This window comes from Bos grunniens, chromosome 4, assembly GCF_055505025.1.
Source record: "Bos grunniens cultivar Pamir isolate PY7600 chromosome 4, Bosgru_T2T1.0, whole genome shotgun sequence".
NCBI classification, from domain to species: Eukaryota; Metazoa; Chordata; class Mammalia; order Artiodactyla; family Bovidae; genus Bos; species Bos grunniens.
Genome location: NC_141168.1, coordinates 100,411,682 through 100,424,968, shown reverse-complemented (window position 1 = coordinate 100,424,968; position 13,287 = coordinate 100,411,682). Strand labels below are relative to the sequence as shown.

The 13,287-nt window shown below is 34.7% G+C and overlaps 1 protein-coding gene across 2 annotated transcripts in view; it reads right to left on the bottom strand.

Annotated features, from left to right (window-relative positions):
* THSD7A (thrombospondin type 1 domain containing 7A) overlaps positions 1 to 13,287 on the bottom strand; it is a 546,002-nt gene that overhangs the window by 396,815 nt on the left and 135,900 nt on the right. The window lies entirely within an intron of this gene.

Genomic DNA, 13,287 nt, shown 5'->3' with positions numbered 1-13,287 from the left:
CTTTTGCTTTAAATAAAACTTGCCAGAGTGAGTAGACTGACGGACTGAGATTAGAGGTACTTTTTTGTTACTGACCAAATAGAGGCTGACTGTTGATTCTCCAGAATATTAACATTCTTATTCTCACATTAATTCAGTGAGACAAGATGTTAAAATCTGTATTTGCCAGAGGTATCTTTTCATTCATTCATCTTTGATGGTACAGGGTTTAGCTTTAATGGTTAGAGATATACTGGACATATCACAAAGTCTTAACCAGCTCAAAATAAGAAATCAAATTAAAAACCAGTACACATTGTGCTATTGAACAGTGGCAGAAACCAATACAACATTGTAAAGCAATTTTCCTCCTATTAAGAAATAAATCAAGATTTTTTTTTGAAAGACTAGTGCAGGATGTTAGGACTCCACCAGGTCAGTACTCTAAATACTGTCAGTACTCATTAGTCAGCACTCTACATACTGTGATAATTCATAACCACAAATCTTCCTTTAGGGTTGGGGCTGGAATTCATACTACCTCTATGCTCTAAAACCATAGTTGACAAAGTTTTCTTGCAAATGGCCAGACAGTAAATATTTGAGAGTTTGTGAATCATATGGTTTTTGTGGAGCCACTCAATTCTGCCATTACAGTAGTAAAAGCAGCCAAGAACAAAACATAACCGTGGTTGTATTTCCAATAAAACTTTAATCATAAAAGCAGGCAGCAGGCAGGCTGAATTTGTTCTTAAGGCTGTAGTTTGATGATTCGTGGCCAAAAGTACCTTAGGGAAAGTATCAGCTTTAAGAGACACCATGCTGGTTATGATGCAGGGACTTGGCAGGAAAAAAACACAAATCACTTTTGCAGAAAATACTTCAAACCCAAACTTCAAAGAATTTTCATCAATAATGTTCTAAGGAACACAAGTTCAATAGGAAAAGAAAGTGTTAGTCACTCAGTTGTGTCCGACTCTTTGTGACCCCATGGACTATAGCCTGCCAGTCTCCTCTGTCCATGGAATTCTCCAGGCAGGAATACTGGTGTAGGTGGCCATTCCCTTTTCCAGGGGATCTTCCTGACCCAGGGATCAAACCCAGATCTCCTGCATTGCAGACAGATTCTTTACTGTCTGAGCCATGTCAATGACTAGGAAAGGAACAAGCAGGAGCAAAAGTCAACAATAACTATCACAAGGCAACTAATATGTGCAAAAAGAGCAGATAATGGAATTATAATCTAAGAATGTTTACTCACTGAAAAGAATATGCATGTAACAAAAGTATGCTGAAATAAAAAGAGGCTATAAAATAACTAATAGTTTGAAAAAGAATAAAACAATTACAAATAAAAGATAAAATTCAAATTACTGATATAAATTCAGTGAGAATGTTAAACAGCTGATTTGATACAGCACACGAGAACATTAATGAATTGAAATACTGGTCTGTAGAAATCATTCATAGTGTGACACAGACATCAGGACAAGGAGAAAACAAATAGCAAGTTCTAATATCTTCAATTAGTATTCTGAGAATTAGAGAAAGTAGTTTCAGATGAGGAATGGCTAAATTTTTTTTTTCCAAAATTGATCAAAAATATCAGTTCTAAGATTTGGGATTCTAGTGAATTTTTAGAAGTAGAATTTTTTCAAAACTCACATCTAGAAGCATAACATAAAATAAAGGAATATATTAAATTTTCTCAAAGTGCTAAGATAAAGTATTTGGCATCTTGCAACCAGCCATACACTAGGAAAAGGATTATTCTTCAAAATAATGGTGAATTAAGGACATTTTCAGATACCCAAAATTAAGGACAATTGACCAACTACATATTCTCACTAGGAAATCTTCTTAAGAACATACTTCATAAAGAAGTTATTGAGCTTCAAAATCTGAGAAACAGTCCATAGATGTGCATAGATTTAAGGTATTATTGACTGTACGAGCATACCTCTCAGTTTATTGTGCTTTGCTTTGCCACACTTCACAGACACTGCATTTTTTACAAAATGAAGATTTGTGGCAACCTTGCAGTGAGCAATCCACTGGTACCATTTTTTCCAATAGCGTTACTTTTTAAATTAAGTTGTGTACATTATTTTATAGACATAACACTATTGTACTTAAAACTACAGTATAGTATAAACATAACTTTTATATGTCCAGGAAAGCCAAAAAATTCTTGTGACTAGCTTTATTTCAATGTTTGCCTTACTTTGGTAATCCAGAACTGAACTTGCAATATCAAAACAGGGTATGCGTGTATAAAGAATTAGTAAGACTATCTAATATTTAGGAAATAAAAATGCAAAAATTAAATATGATAAATCAAATCACACCTTTTTAGATAAGTTGGAAAGGTGTGATTTGTTTTTTTCTTTTTTTCTTTTTTAAATTACAAAACTATGATAACCCATTTACAGGAGACTTGAAAATACAGAACATAGTTGATTGTAGTTCCACTGTGTGTGTGTGTGTATCACAATGTTTTTAAGTAGATAAATAAAGAATTTTAGCTGGAGTTTCAATATCACACTCCCCAAAATTAACGGAATGAACAGACAGAAAAGTAGAAGGATATAGTAGATCTGAAAACACCATGAATCAATTCAACCAACTCAACATAATTAAGATTTACACAATTTTCCCACAATAAGATAAAATTCTATTCAAGTTCCCATAGACTATGAACCAGGGAACACTGGAACTGGAACAGATCTAGGAACATAAAACAAGGTGCAAAATGTTCACAGTCTAACATTTTTGAAATCATACCAGAGTCCGTTCACTTATCACTGCGGAATTGGGTTAGAAGTCAATATGTGATTTGATTTAAAACAGTCTAAGGCAATGGCACCCCACTCCAGTACTCATGCCTGGAAAATCCCATGGATGGAGGAGTCTGGTAGGCTGTAGTCCATGGGGTCGCTAAGAGTCGGACTTGACTGAGCGACTTCCCTTTCACTTTTCACTTTCATACACTGGAGAAGGAAATGGCAACCCACTCCAGTGTTCTTGCCTGGAGAATCCCAGGGACGGGGGAGCCTTGTGGGCTTCCGTCTATGGGCTCGCACAGAGTCGGACACGACTGAAGCAACTTAGCAGCAGCAGCAGCAAGGCGCTTGTAGTTTGCAGAAGGAAGAGACAGCAATTAAATTAAGGATTTGTAAATTTAAATATTTCTGATAAGATATCTATGATAACCACTAACTAGCTAAGAAGTGTAAAACTACCAAACTAGAAGGTGAAAAAAATTAACTGAATTAAATTTGGAGAGATTTACAGGACTACAAGTAGAGTTAAGTATATTTACACAGAGGAAGGAATAAATGTGTTGAAACTAAGAACATTCAGCAATATTTACTGGATAGTCATTTCAAAAATATCTATGTAGCTAAATCTCTAGCAGAAAAAAAAAAAGAGAAACTAAGATATAATTTTGCATTTCATATCCAAAGAACAATGATATAAGCAGGAACTTTGCTAACTCAAAAATATCAGTCAACAAATATAAACATTGAGAAATCCAATCTTACTTGCTGAGTTTACAGGAAGGATTGCAGAACTCTAGCCTCACAGAAGGTCAATTACAGCCATGCAGCCTGCAGGCTCACATAATCTCAACATTTGTAAGAGTCCCCTTCGTGGATGGCTTACAGATTTTATTACTGCTTTCATGTTCTACCAGAGGTTTTAGCACATACTGTGCGAATAATATCAGCAAACAACCAATTAAAAACCAGATAATCAAAATTAATACTTTCAACTGGAAACAATTTATGAAGTTCAACTTGTTTTAATGTGATACTAATCATTTTTATGTATTCAAAAACTAATTATCCACTGACTTCACATATTTTGGAAAACAAAAACTACTCAACTATACTATTTTAACTTATTATTCTAATACAAACTCGTCATGCTGTTAAGATTGTGATAAAATACAAACATGTCTAATGCAAAATTACAAACATGTCAAACAAACAAAAACTGTGCTGGAAGGCCTTGAAGGTTTAATTGCTATTTGTGAAACCAGAGGAAGACTTCAATCACATTAAACACTATGTAAGAGTTTTATACTCAGATTTTAAAAAGTATTTCTATTTCCAAATCCAAAAATTGTCTTTGGTGTTCATTAATAAAACATATTTCATTATTGGTTAAACAAGATATTTAACAATCAGTATTTTTTTTCATGGAAAAGGGAAATCTAAAATCTGTTTAAAAAATCTGTTGAAAAAGAAATAATACTTTTGACCATCACAATTTTGGTCAATAGATCACATATTTGCAGATAGAATGACTCATTAGAAACACTTTCTTAGAGCTTATTTCCCAAAGATGCTTTTAGAATGCATGTTTTTTATGAGGGGGCATTGCCTCCTTGTATATAAAAGCACACCACTGAAAAGACTGTATTAACATGTGAATGAGCAGTAATTCATTATGTTTGCTCAGTCTTGTCCAGTTCTCTGTGACCCCATGGACTGCAGCCTGCCAGGCTCCTCTGTCTATGGAATTTTCCAGGCAAAAATACTGCAGCAGTTGCCCTTTTCTACTCCAGGGGATCTTCCGGATCCAGGTATTGAACGGAACTGGAGTCTCTTAAGTTTCCTGCATTGGCAGGCAGGTTATCACGGTGCCATCTGGGAAGCCCAATACACTATGAAAGAGCTGAAAATTGACAAATTTTAAAATCCTCTAATTGTTGTCGGTTTTTTTTTTTTTAAACAGGGGGCTTCTCTGATGGCTCAGTGGTAAAGAATCCACTCATGCAGGGAACACGAGATCGATCCCTGGGTCAGGAAGATCCCCTGGATAAGGGAATGGCATCGCAATCCAGTATTCTTGCCTGGAAAATTCCATGAACAGAGGAGCCTGGAAGGATGCAGTCTATGACTGAGCAACTATAAACAACAACAAAAACTTTTTTTACAAACAGCCTTCAAACCATTTCCGCCTTTGATATCATAATAGTCTTCTAACTAATGTCATCCCAAATACTTGTTCAAAATTCTTGTGTCCCTAGCACTGATCACAAAATAAAATGAAAATAACAGTTTTTTTTATGACAGATAAAGCCATTCTGAATTGTTTTAATACTTTCCTTAACAACTATCTTAATTCCCCAAATCAAACTATGTTCCTACTCACTTTCCAGGTGGCTCAGTGATAAAGAATCCGCCTGCCAACTCAGGTGACTCAGGTCACCTTTTCCTTTTCCCCTGGAAAAGGAAAGGGCAACCACTCCAGTATTCTCGCCTGGAGAATCCCACGGACAGAGGAGCTTGGTGAGCTACAGTCCATAGAGTTGCAAAGAGTCAGACACAACTGAGCAACTCAGCACACACACCCTGCTGCTGCTGCTGCTAAGTCACTTCAGTCGTGTCCGACTCTGTGCGACCCCATAGATGGCAGTCCACCAGGCTCCCCTGTCCCTGGGATTCTCCAGGCAAGAACACTGGAGTGGGTTGCCATTTCCTTCTCCAGTGCATGAAAGTGAAAAGTGAATGTGAAGTCGCTCAGTCGTGTCCGACTCTAGCAACCCCATGGACTGCAGCCTACCAGGCTCCCCCGTCTCTGGGATTCTCCAGGCAAGAACACTGGAGTGGGTTGCCATTTCCTTCTTCAATGCATGAAAGTAAAAAGTGAAAGTGAAGTCACTCAGTCGTGAGCGACTGAGCGACCCCATGGACCCTAATGGTACCCAAATCGTCTCACAGTCAGAAGCACAGTCATGCTGCTCTCTCTGTCTCAGATGCCTTCTCCCATCCTGTCCTCCTCCACCTTAGCAACTCTATTTGATTTTCAGGCCAAGGCTAGAACATCACTCTTTGGGTTAATTTTTGGTTGCCTAGATCTCCATTAGGTAGAGTGAGATGCTTTCTCCTTTTGTGCTCATAGAAATTAAAACTATTTTTACTATATCTTGTTTTGTTTGTAATGTGTATATACATATGTATGTATACATATACATATATGCACATAATACCTGCACAGATATATATGTACCTGTATATACACATATAAACACAGATATCGATATTAATATATGCATATGAATACTTTTTATATAAATACACCTAACATAGAGCATGGTATCTGAAAATAGTCTTACTCAAAAAAGTCAAGTAGATGTATTAATAAAGCTTGTCAGCTCTTCTAATTTAGTTTATCAATGAACGATCAGTTTTTATCACCTTAACTTACCCTTGGAACATAATTTCCCTTAATGATTAGAGCACTGTTTTGCCTGGTCATTAAATATTGTTTCTGACTTTTCAGGAGAAAACATATTTCAGTAATTGCTTTAGTTCTTCTTCAAAGCTCTTCTCTACTGCTCATTTTATCAGAATTTAAAGATGATGTATTCTTTTTTAAATGTCAGTTGGAAAGATAATGTAAAATTTGCTTTGTGGAGTAGTTACCATGGACTATGATTAGTATAAAAAGGAGATCAGTCAGATTTTTGCAAAATTCTTAAAAGAATTTAAACTTTATGATCCATTAGTTATTCAATATATTGTTAAATATTTTCTTCCCTTTACCATTTTTAATTTCTTCTTTCCAATTGAGAATCAGAAAAAGAACATAAATAAATCCTGCAATTCTTCATTGAAAATATATTAGTACTAATCTATTGTTCCAAAAGATTTAATTCAGTCCAACACGATTATTCTATCTCAACTTAAATCTCAAAAGCTGAATGATTCACACGACAGTAAAAAGGTTATGTCAGTGTTTGACAGCACAGATGCCTCTGATATTAAAGAGAAACTGAAATTAAATAATATTTACAAATTATCTCTACTATAAATAGATAAATAAGAAAATAAAAGGAAGGGAATGAAATTATAATGATCTTATGTAGATTGTCATGTAAAGATCACAAAGAGAGTCAGATCAATATCCTGAAATGTTATTAAAATCTAAATATTGATTTCATAATTTTGAGTAACTATGGGTAAACAAATATAGTAAACTAATAGATAATAGTACTTCAAAGGGACTTTAGGAAGTTAATTTATTCAACTCCAGCCTTCTGGCAAATACGGTATTTCTAATGAAGCAACTAAATTTCAGAAAATTTAAGTGAATTTCTCTGCTTATATAGTTAAATGTTAAGGTAGGAAAAGCCATAAAAATGTAAGACAAGGATTTCAAGAGGCTAATATGTCACATTGTAACACAGGGAGAAATGATTTGAAAGTACATAACCATACATAAACTTATCCAGCCTTGGCATGTGTTAGTTAGATATACCAGTGAACGACAATATGAGTATCACTTTTCATTAGTCCCAAAGGTAACTAGCTACCTATGAAGATCTGCAAATAATGTCAGAACTAATAAATGCTTTCACTACTTAAAAGCTGCTTAGGCCGATGAGTGATTAAAATATACATGGTTAGTACAGTCATTTCTAGAGAAAGAACTTCAGGTATTGGCAACTGAAATTTTGTTTTTCAGCCACATTTTCTCGGTTTATTTTAGTCACACATGCTGTCACTAAGTGAGAATATGAAACATTTCACCTGCTCCAGTTCTCCTGAAGAAGGTCTAATTCTCTTGAATAGTTTTGTGCCAAGTTCACAGCAGCAGTCTTCCATGTTATACCCAAGCTGGTTATGAATCTCTGGTTCTGTCCCTTCTAATCTGAATACCCTGACCAGGTACAACACTATAAGGAAATAAATCCCACTTTCCTTAGAAATAGGCCAGAACCTAAGCAACTTAAAGTCACAATTATTCGAGCTTGCTTTCCCATCAAGAAGAATAAACACAGGTTACTTTTTATCCTGGACCAAAATCTAACAGTTTGACTTTGCAATGATCCACCAAAATCTGTTCTAACTACTGGGTGTGTACGGTGTCTATTCAGTGATAGTAAACCCTGAATACAGACTTAAGAGTGAAAAAAATACTACTAGTTAAGCGTGGAAGGACAATGAAACCTTAAAAGAAGGTTTATGAAGTGCCATGTCCCTTGACCTTCTCTTATTACTATTGCCTGGCGAACCTTTTCAAGATGAATGGTGTATATCTTTATCTACGACAGTTGATTTAGCAATCACAACATTTCCCTTAACTTAGATAAATTGCCCAGTCACTTAACAAGAAGAAAGGCCAACATCGACTGCGGCAAAGGTCATTTAATCCAGTTTTGTTCTATATTAAAATGTCATCAGATCTGAACAGCAATTTCATCAATAATACATCTAACCAGAAATTTCCAAATTTTAGAAATCAACTGTCTGCCCTAATAGAAAAAAACAAAGTAGGTAAATAAGACACAACTTTTCAAGGCAAACTCAAAGGTATTGATCCCAAGATAATTTATCTCACCAAGAGTCTCATTTATCATTTAAAATGAATATGACTTATAGAAATAACTCTACTGGTTCAATGTTTGTCCTTCTAGAGAGTACACAAGTGAATGTCATGTGAACTTTATAAATATAAGATTGACTTACTCTGCCAAACTAGCCAATGAATATAGAAAGAAGCAAAGTATAGTATGATATTATAACCAAAATCTAATATAATCAGGAGCCTTACAGATACAGAATGAGGGGTGATTTGCAGGACAAGAGACCTGAATTCTTTCAGAAATTAGTTGCCATGACGAAGACAGGAGAAATAAGGAATAATAATGAGCTCAGCAAATGCAATGAGTGAGCCTTATTAGCTTATCCAGGATTACAGAATAGCCAGGTAGTGAAAAGGATATTTGAGAGAAACTGGGGAAATTCGAAACTACTGCTTATTGCACTCAGTATGATAATGGTCATGGAGCTCTGTAGAAGAAGGTCTTTGTTTCTGGGGAAGGCAAAACAAATGTTTAGGGGGAAGTGTCATGATGTCTGGAGATAACATGTCATGACTCCCAAAGTGGAAGTGTGTGTGTGTGTGTGTGTGTGTGTGTGTATACACTGAGCAACTTTGGGAAGAGGTAAGGAGTTCATGAACCTAGGAAAAAAGTGTACATAGATACATTGCATATTATTTCAACTTTTATGTGGGTTTAAGACATTTTAATTTGAAAAAAAAATCAGATCACGTTATTCACCTGCTTAAAAATCTGTACTGGTATGCCATTTTATTTAGAATTAGGCCATTCTTCAGAGTGACCTACAAAGCCCAACATGATTTAATTCCTCATAATCTCTCTGATCTCTTTGCCTATAATTCTCCCCGTTTTGTTAATTCACTTCAGCCACTCTGCAAATTTTGATGCTTCTCAAACATATCAGGCATGCCTTTGCACTGGCCTCTTCCCTCAGCCTGAAACGCCATTCCTCTAGATGTATTAATTCCTTATTTAAAGGTACTTCAAGAAGATCTAGTGTAACCCCCTTATTTAAAATTGTAACTTGGCTGCAACACATTGTTAACATGTACATTTTCTTTTTAAATTACTTCTCAAATTGTTACATATTTGATTACACAGTATTTTCTTTTTTATTGCATGCATTACCCCAAAGTAAGCTCCAAGATGATTGGACTGTAGGGTTTTATGTTCACTGAAGGACCGGGAGGGTTCATAGCACATAAAAGCATACAAAAGATTCTTAACTAATCTTTGCTGAAAGTTTAATGAAATAAAAAAAAAAGCTTTATGGCATTCTTTTTACTTAGAAAATGCAAGATTTTAATGCAATTTTGTGGTAGAACACAATGGGTTGTGGAAAATAAAACTGCAAGGAAGAAACAGTTCTGCACAGAGACACAGAAATCTGGAAGGAGAACAAAGCAATAAAGAGGTAGAATGAGAAAGGACCTCAAGACAACTGAGATATTTGCTCACTTTTACAAATTGAAAGAGGAACTGAAGGGAAAATAAAATAAATACATTGACTACCCTCTAGATATTTTGTAATATGAGAAAGCTCATTTACAATCAAATGATTCAGAATAAATATAATCCAGTCAGATGCTCATGAAGTATTTGATTAGTAATGTACAAGAAGTATTTAATGTAGAAGAAGCATTTAATCAGAATTGGAGTAAGAACACTATACTTGTCAAACTATATAGTATCCTAATGACAAAATGCTGAGACTGCAACCTGACTTCATAGCTCATTTGCAAAAAAGCCTGGGTTACTACCAATAGTGGTTGTTGTCCTGTAACACATTTAAAGGCATGCATGCTCAGTTGTGTCTGACTCTTTGTGACCCCAACACACTGTAGCCACCAGGCTCCTCAGTTCATGGGATTTCTCAGGCAAGAATACTGGGGTAGGTTGCCATTTCGTTATCCAGGGGATCTTCCCAACCCAGGAATCAAACCTGGGTCTCCTGTATTGTCAGGTAGATTTTTCACTACTGAGCCACCTGAGAAGCCCCTACTTCTTTAAGGACAACAGTAAATGAAGCATATGCTTGTTAGGAGGCAAAACCACCTGGTAAGGTTTCCATATTTCAAATTCTAACATCAGCAATGTAATCACAAACTACCTTAATACCAAAGGAAATAAACAACCAATGGCATGTAATTCATATTGTGGCAATATGGAATTATGGAATCCGCTCTCTGAGAGTGGAGAGGTGAATAGGAATCTTCAGGTTGCAGGGCATGGCACTCAAACTTCTTTTCAGGATATGCGTTACCTAGTCACTCTTCTATTTCTGGGTATTTAAGTGGTACTTATTTAGGAAATTAGAGATGCATATGATCAAAAGTGATCTCCAATTCTACCTTAGAGATTCTGAGCACAGGACTAGACTTCTTGAACAAGGACAGTGAGACCATGGTTTTATTTCAAAAGTGCTGGGAGATTTTCCATGTGTTTAATATACATCTCAGTTCTTTAAAAGAAAAGTGACAACTTATGATCCATTGTTAAATTACAATACAGAACACTTCATCTTTGAAGCTTTATCTAAAAATATAATGTTTAAATGAAAAAATATATTTTGAATTACAATCACTTGGCTTACAAGTTTTCTAGAACACAATCAATCTCAACATCACAAGCATCATGATCCTTTACGCTCTCAAACACATGGTCTATTATAGTACATTTAATGGATTTTAAAATAATCACTTGCAGAGCAAGTTATTCTATAAAATTCATTTTGATTATATCTGTAACCAAACAAGCATTAATTATTAAAGAATCAGTTAAGGTGGTCCCTTGATTGGGACTTGAGAGAGTTTGTAAGGTTATCACTGGGTTGCCATTTAACATTAGCATGTGATGTAAATCAGTTTAACTGGACATTATCTTTCTTTTGTAGGATCTATTCTCCAAAAAAATAGTCATTAGGGAACCACTTTTCTACGCAACAATTTTTTTTAGTACATTTACTTAGAAACACTTCTGGTAATTATATCTAAAGTCTTTACCATTCCCTGTGTAATTCTAAATAACTTACTTGATTTATTAGTTTTGGTAAATAGTTCTTGAGTTCATACTACTTATAAAGTACTACATGTAGTTTTTCAATATACATATAGCAAATGAACATTTCTGTATTTATTTATAGCCAGTTCACTTACTTATATCCAAGAAATAGTTACAAATTTAATTTTGTTCACCAGTAGTTTAATTCTAAATGAGAAATATTCCAATGAGTCTTTCGAACTTTAACCTAAAAACGTTTTTATGACTACTTGCAATATATAGCAATTATTGGATTTCCCTGGTGGCTCAGGGGTAAAGAATCCACCTGCAATGCAGGAGACACAGGAGATGATGGTTCCATCCTTGGGTGGGGAGGATCCCTTGGAGGAGGGCATGGCAACCCACTCCGGTATTCTTGCCTGGAGAATCCCATGGACAGAGGAGCCTGGAGGGCTGCAGTCCCTGGGGTCACAAAGAGTGGGACATGACTGAAATGACTGAGCTTGCTGGCACACATATAGCAATTATTAACTCAAGATTCTTAAAAGTAAAATAATGTTAATAAGCAAGTCAGAGTAAGACAAATATTTATCACTTATATGTGGAACCTTAAAAAAGTGATACAAATGAACTTATTTACAAAACAGAAACAGATTCACAGATAAAGAAAACAAATGTGGTTAGCAAAGAGGAAGAAGCAATGGAGGAATAAATTAGGAATTTGAGATTAACAGACACAGACTACCATGTATAAAATAAAACAATGAGGGCCTACCATGTAGCAAAAGAAACAATATTCAATATCTTGTAATAACCTATAAGGGGAAAGAATTTGAAAAGAATATATAATGTATAAATGAACCAGTTTGCTGTACACCTGAAACATTTTAAATAAACAATATTTAAATAAACACAGTGTTATGAAACTTCACTATTTTAAAAAAAGTTTCAATAAGAAATTATTCAATCTTAAATAATAATAATAACCAGCAGTGGTAAGTCTCTGTTGAAAGCGGCACTCATACCAATAGCTGAAATATAAATGCGAATAGTAATTTGTAAGGCAATTTACTAAGAATCATACAATTAGCCTTGCCTTTATGCCAATAAATCTTTATCTAGAAATGTAGTCTAAGAAAATAAAAATACTATTTAATACTACTACTTGTAATAAAAAGTGAAGTCAACACATCTATTAGGATGACTATTAACTTAAAAAAAAAAAAAGAAAATGCCAAGTATTCATGAGTATGTGGGAAAATTAAACCCTTTGTGTACTGTTTTATTTTTTTTAATTTGAAACATATATTTTTCTAGAACTCTAGATTTAGAATCATCTTTTTAGGAATGATAACCTGTGGTACTAGGATTATTTTTTATATTTCCATTTAATATTTGGAAACACAGAAATATTACATAAAACATCACCACCAAATATTGTACAAAACTTGTGGATCACTCATTATAAGTACGTGTATATACATGTGTGTATGTGTTTGCCAACCTTTCACTTTTCAAAAGTTTTGGCATTTAAAAAAAAATGTATATTGGAGTACAGTTGATTAACAATGTTGTATAAGTCCCAGATATACAGCAAAAAGATTCAGTTATACACATACATGCATTTATTCTTATTCAAATTATTTCCCCATTTATGTTATTATAGAATATTGAGCATTTTCCTGGGCTATAAAGTAGATCCTTGTCAGCTGTCAATTTTAAATACTACAGTGGTATGTACATGTCAATCCCCAGCTCCCAATCTATTCTTCCCCTTCACGCTTCCCCTCTGGTAACCATAAATTCCTTCTCTAAGTCTGTGAGCCCATTTCTATTTTTGTAAATAAGTTCAACCATATAATTTTTTAGATTCCACATATAGGCGATATCACATTATTATATTTGTCTTTTTCTGTCTGAATTACTTCACTTGGTATGATAATCTCCAG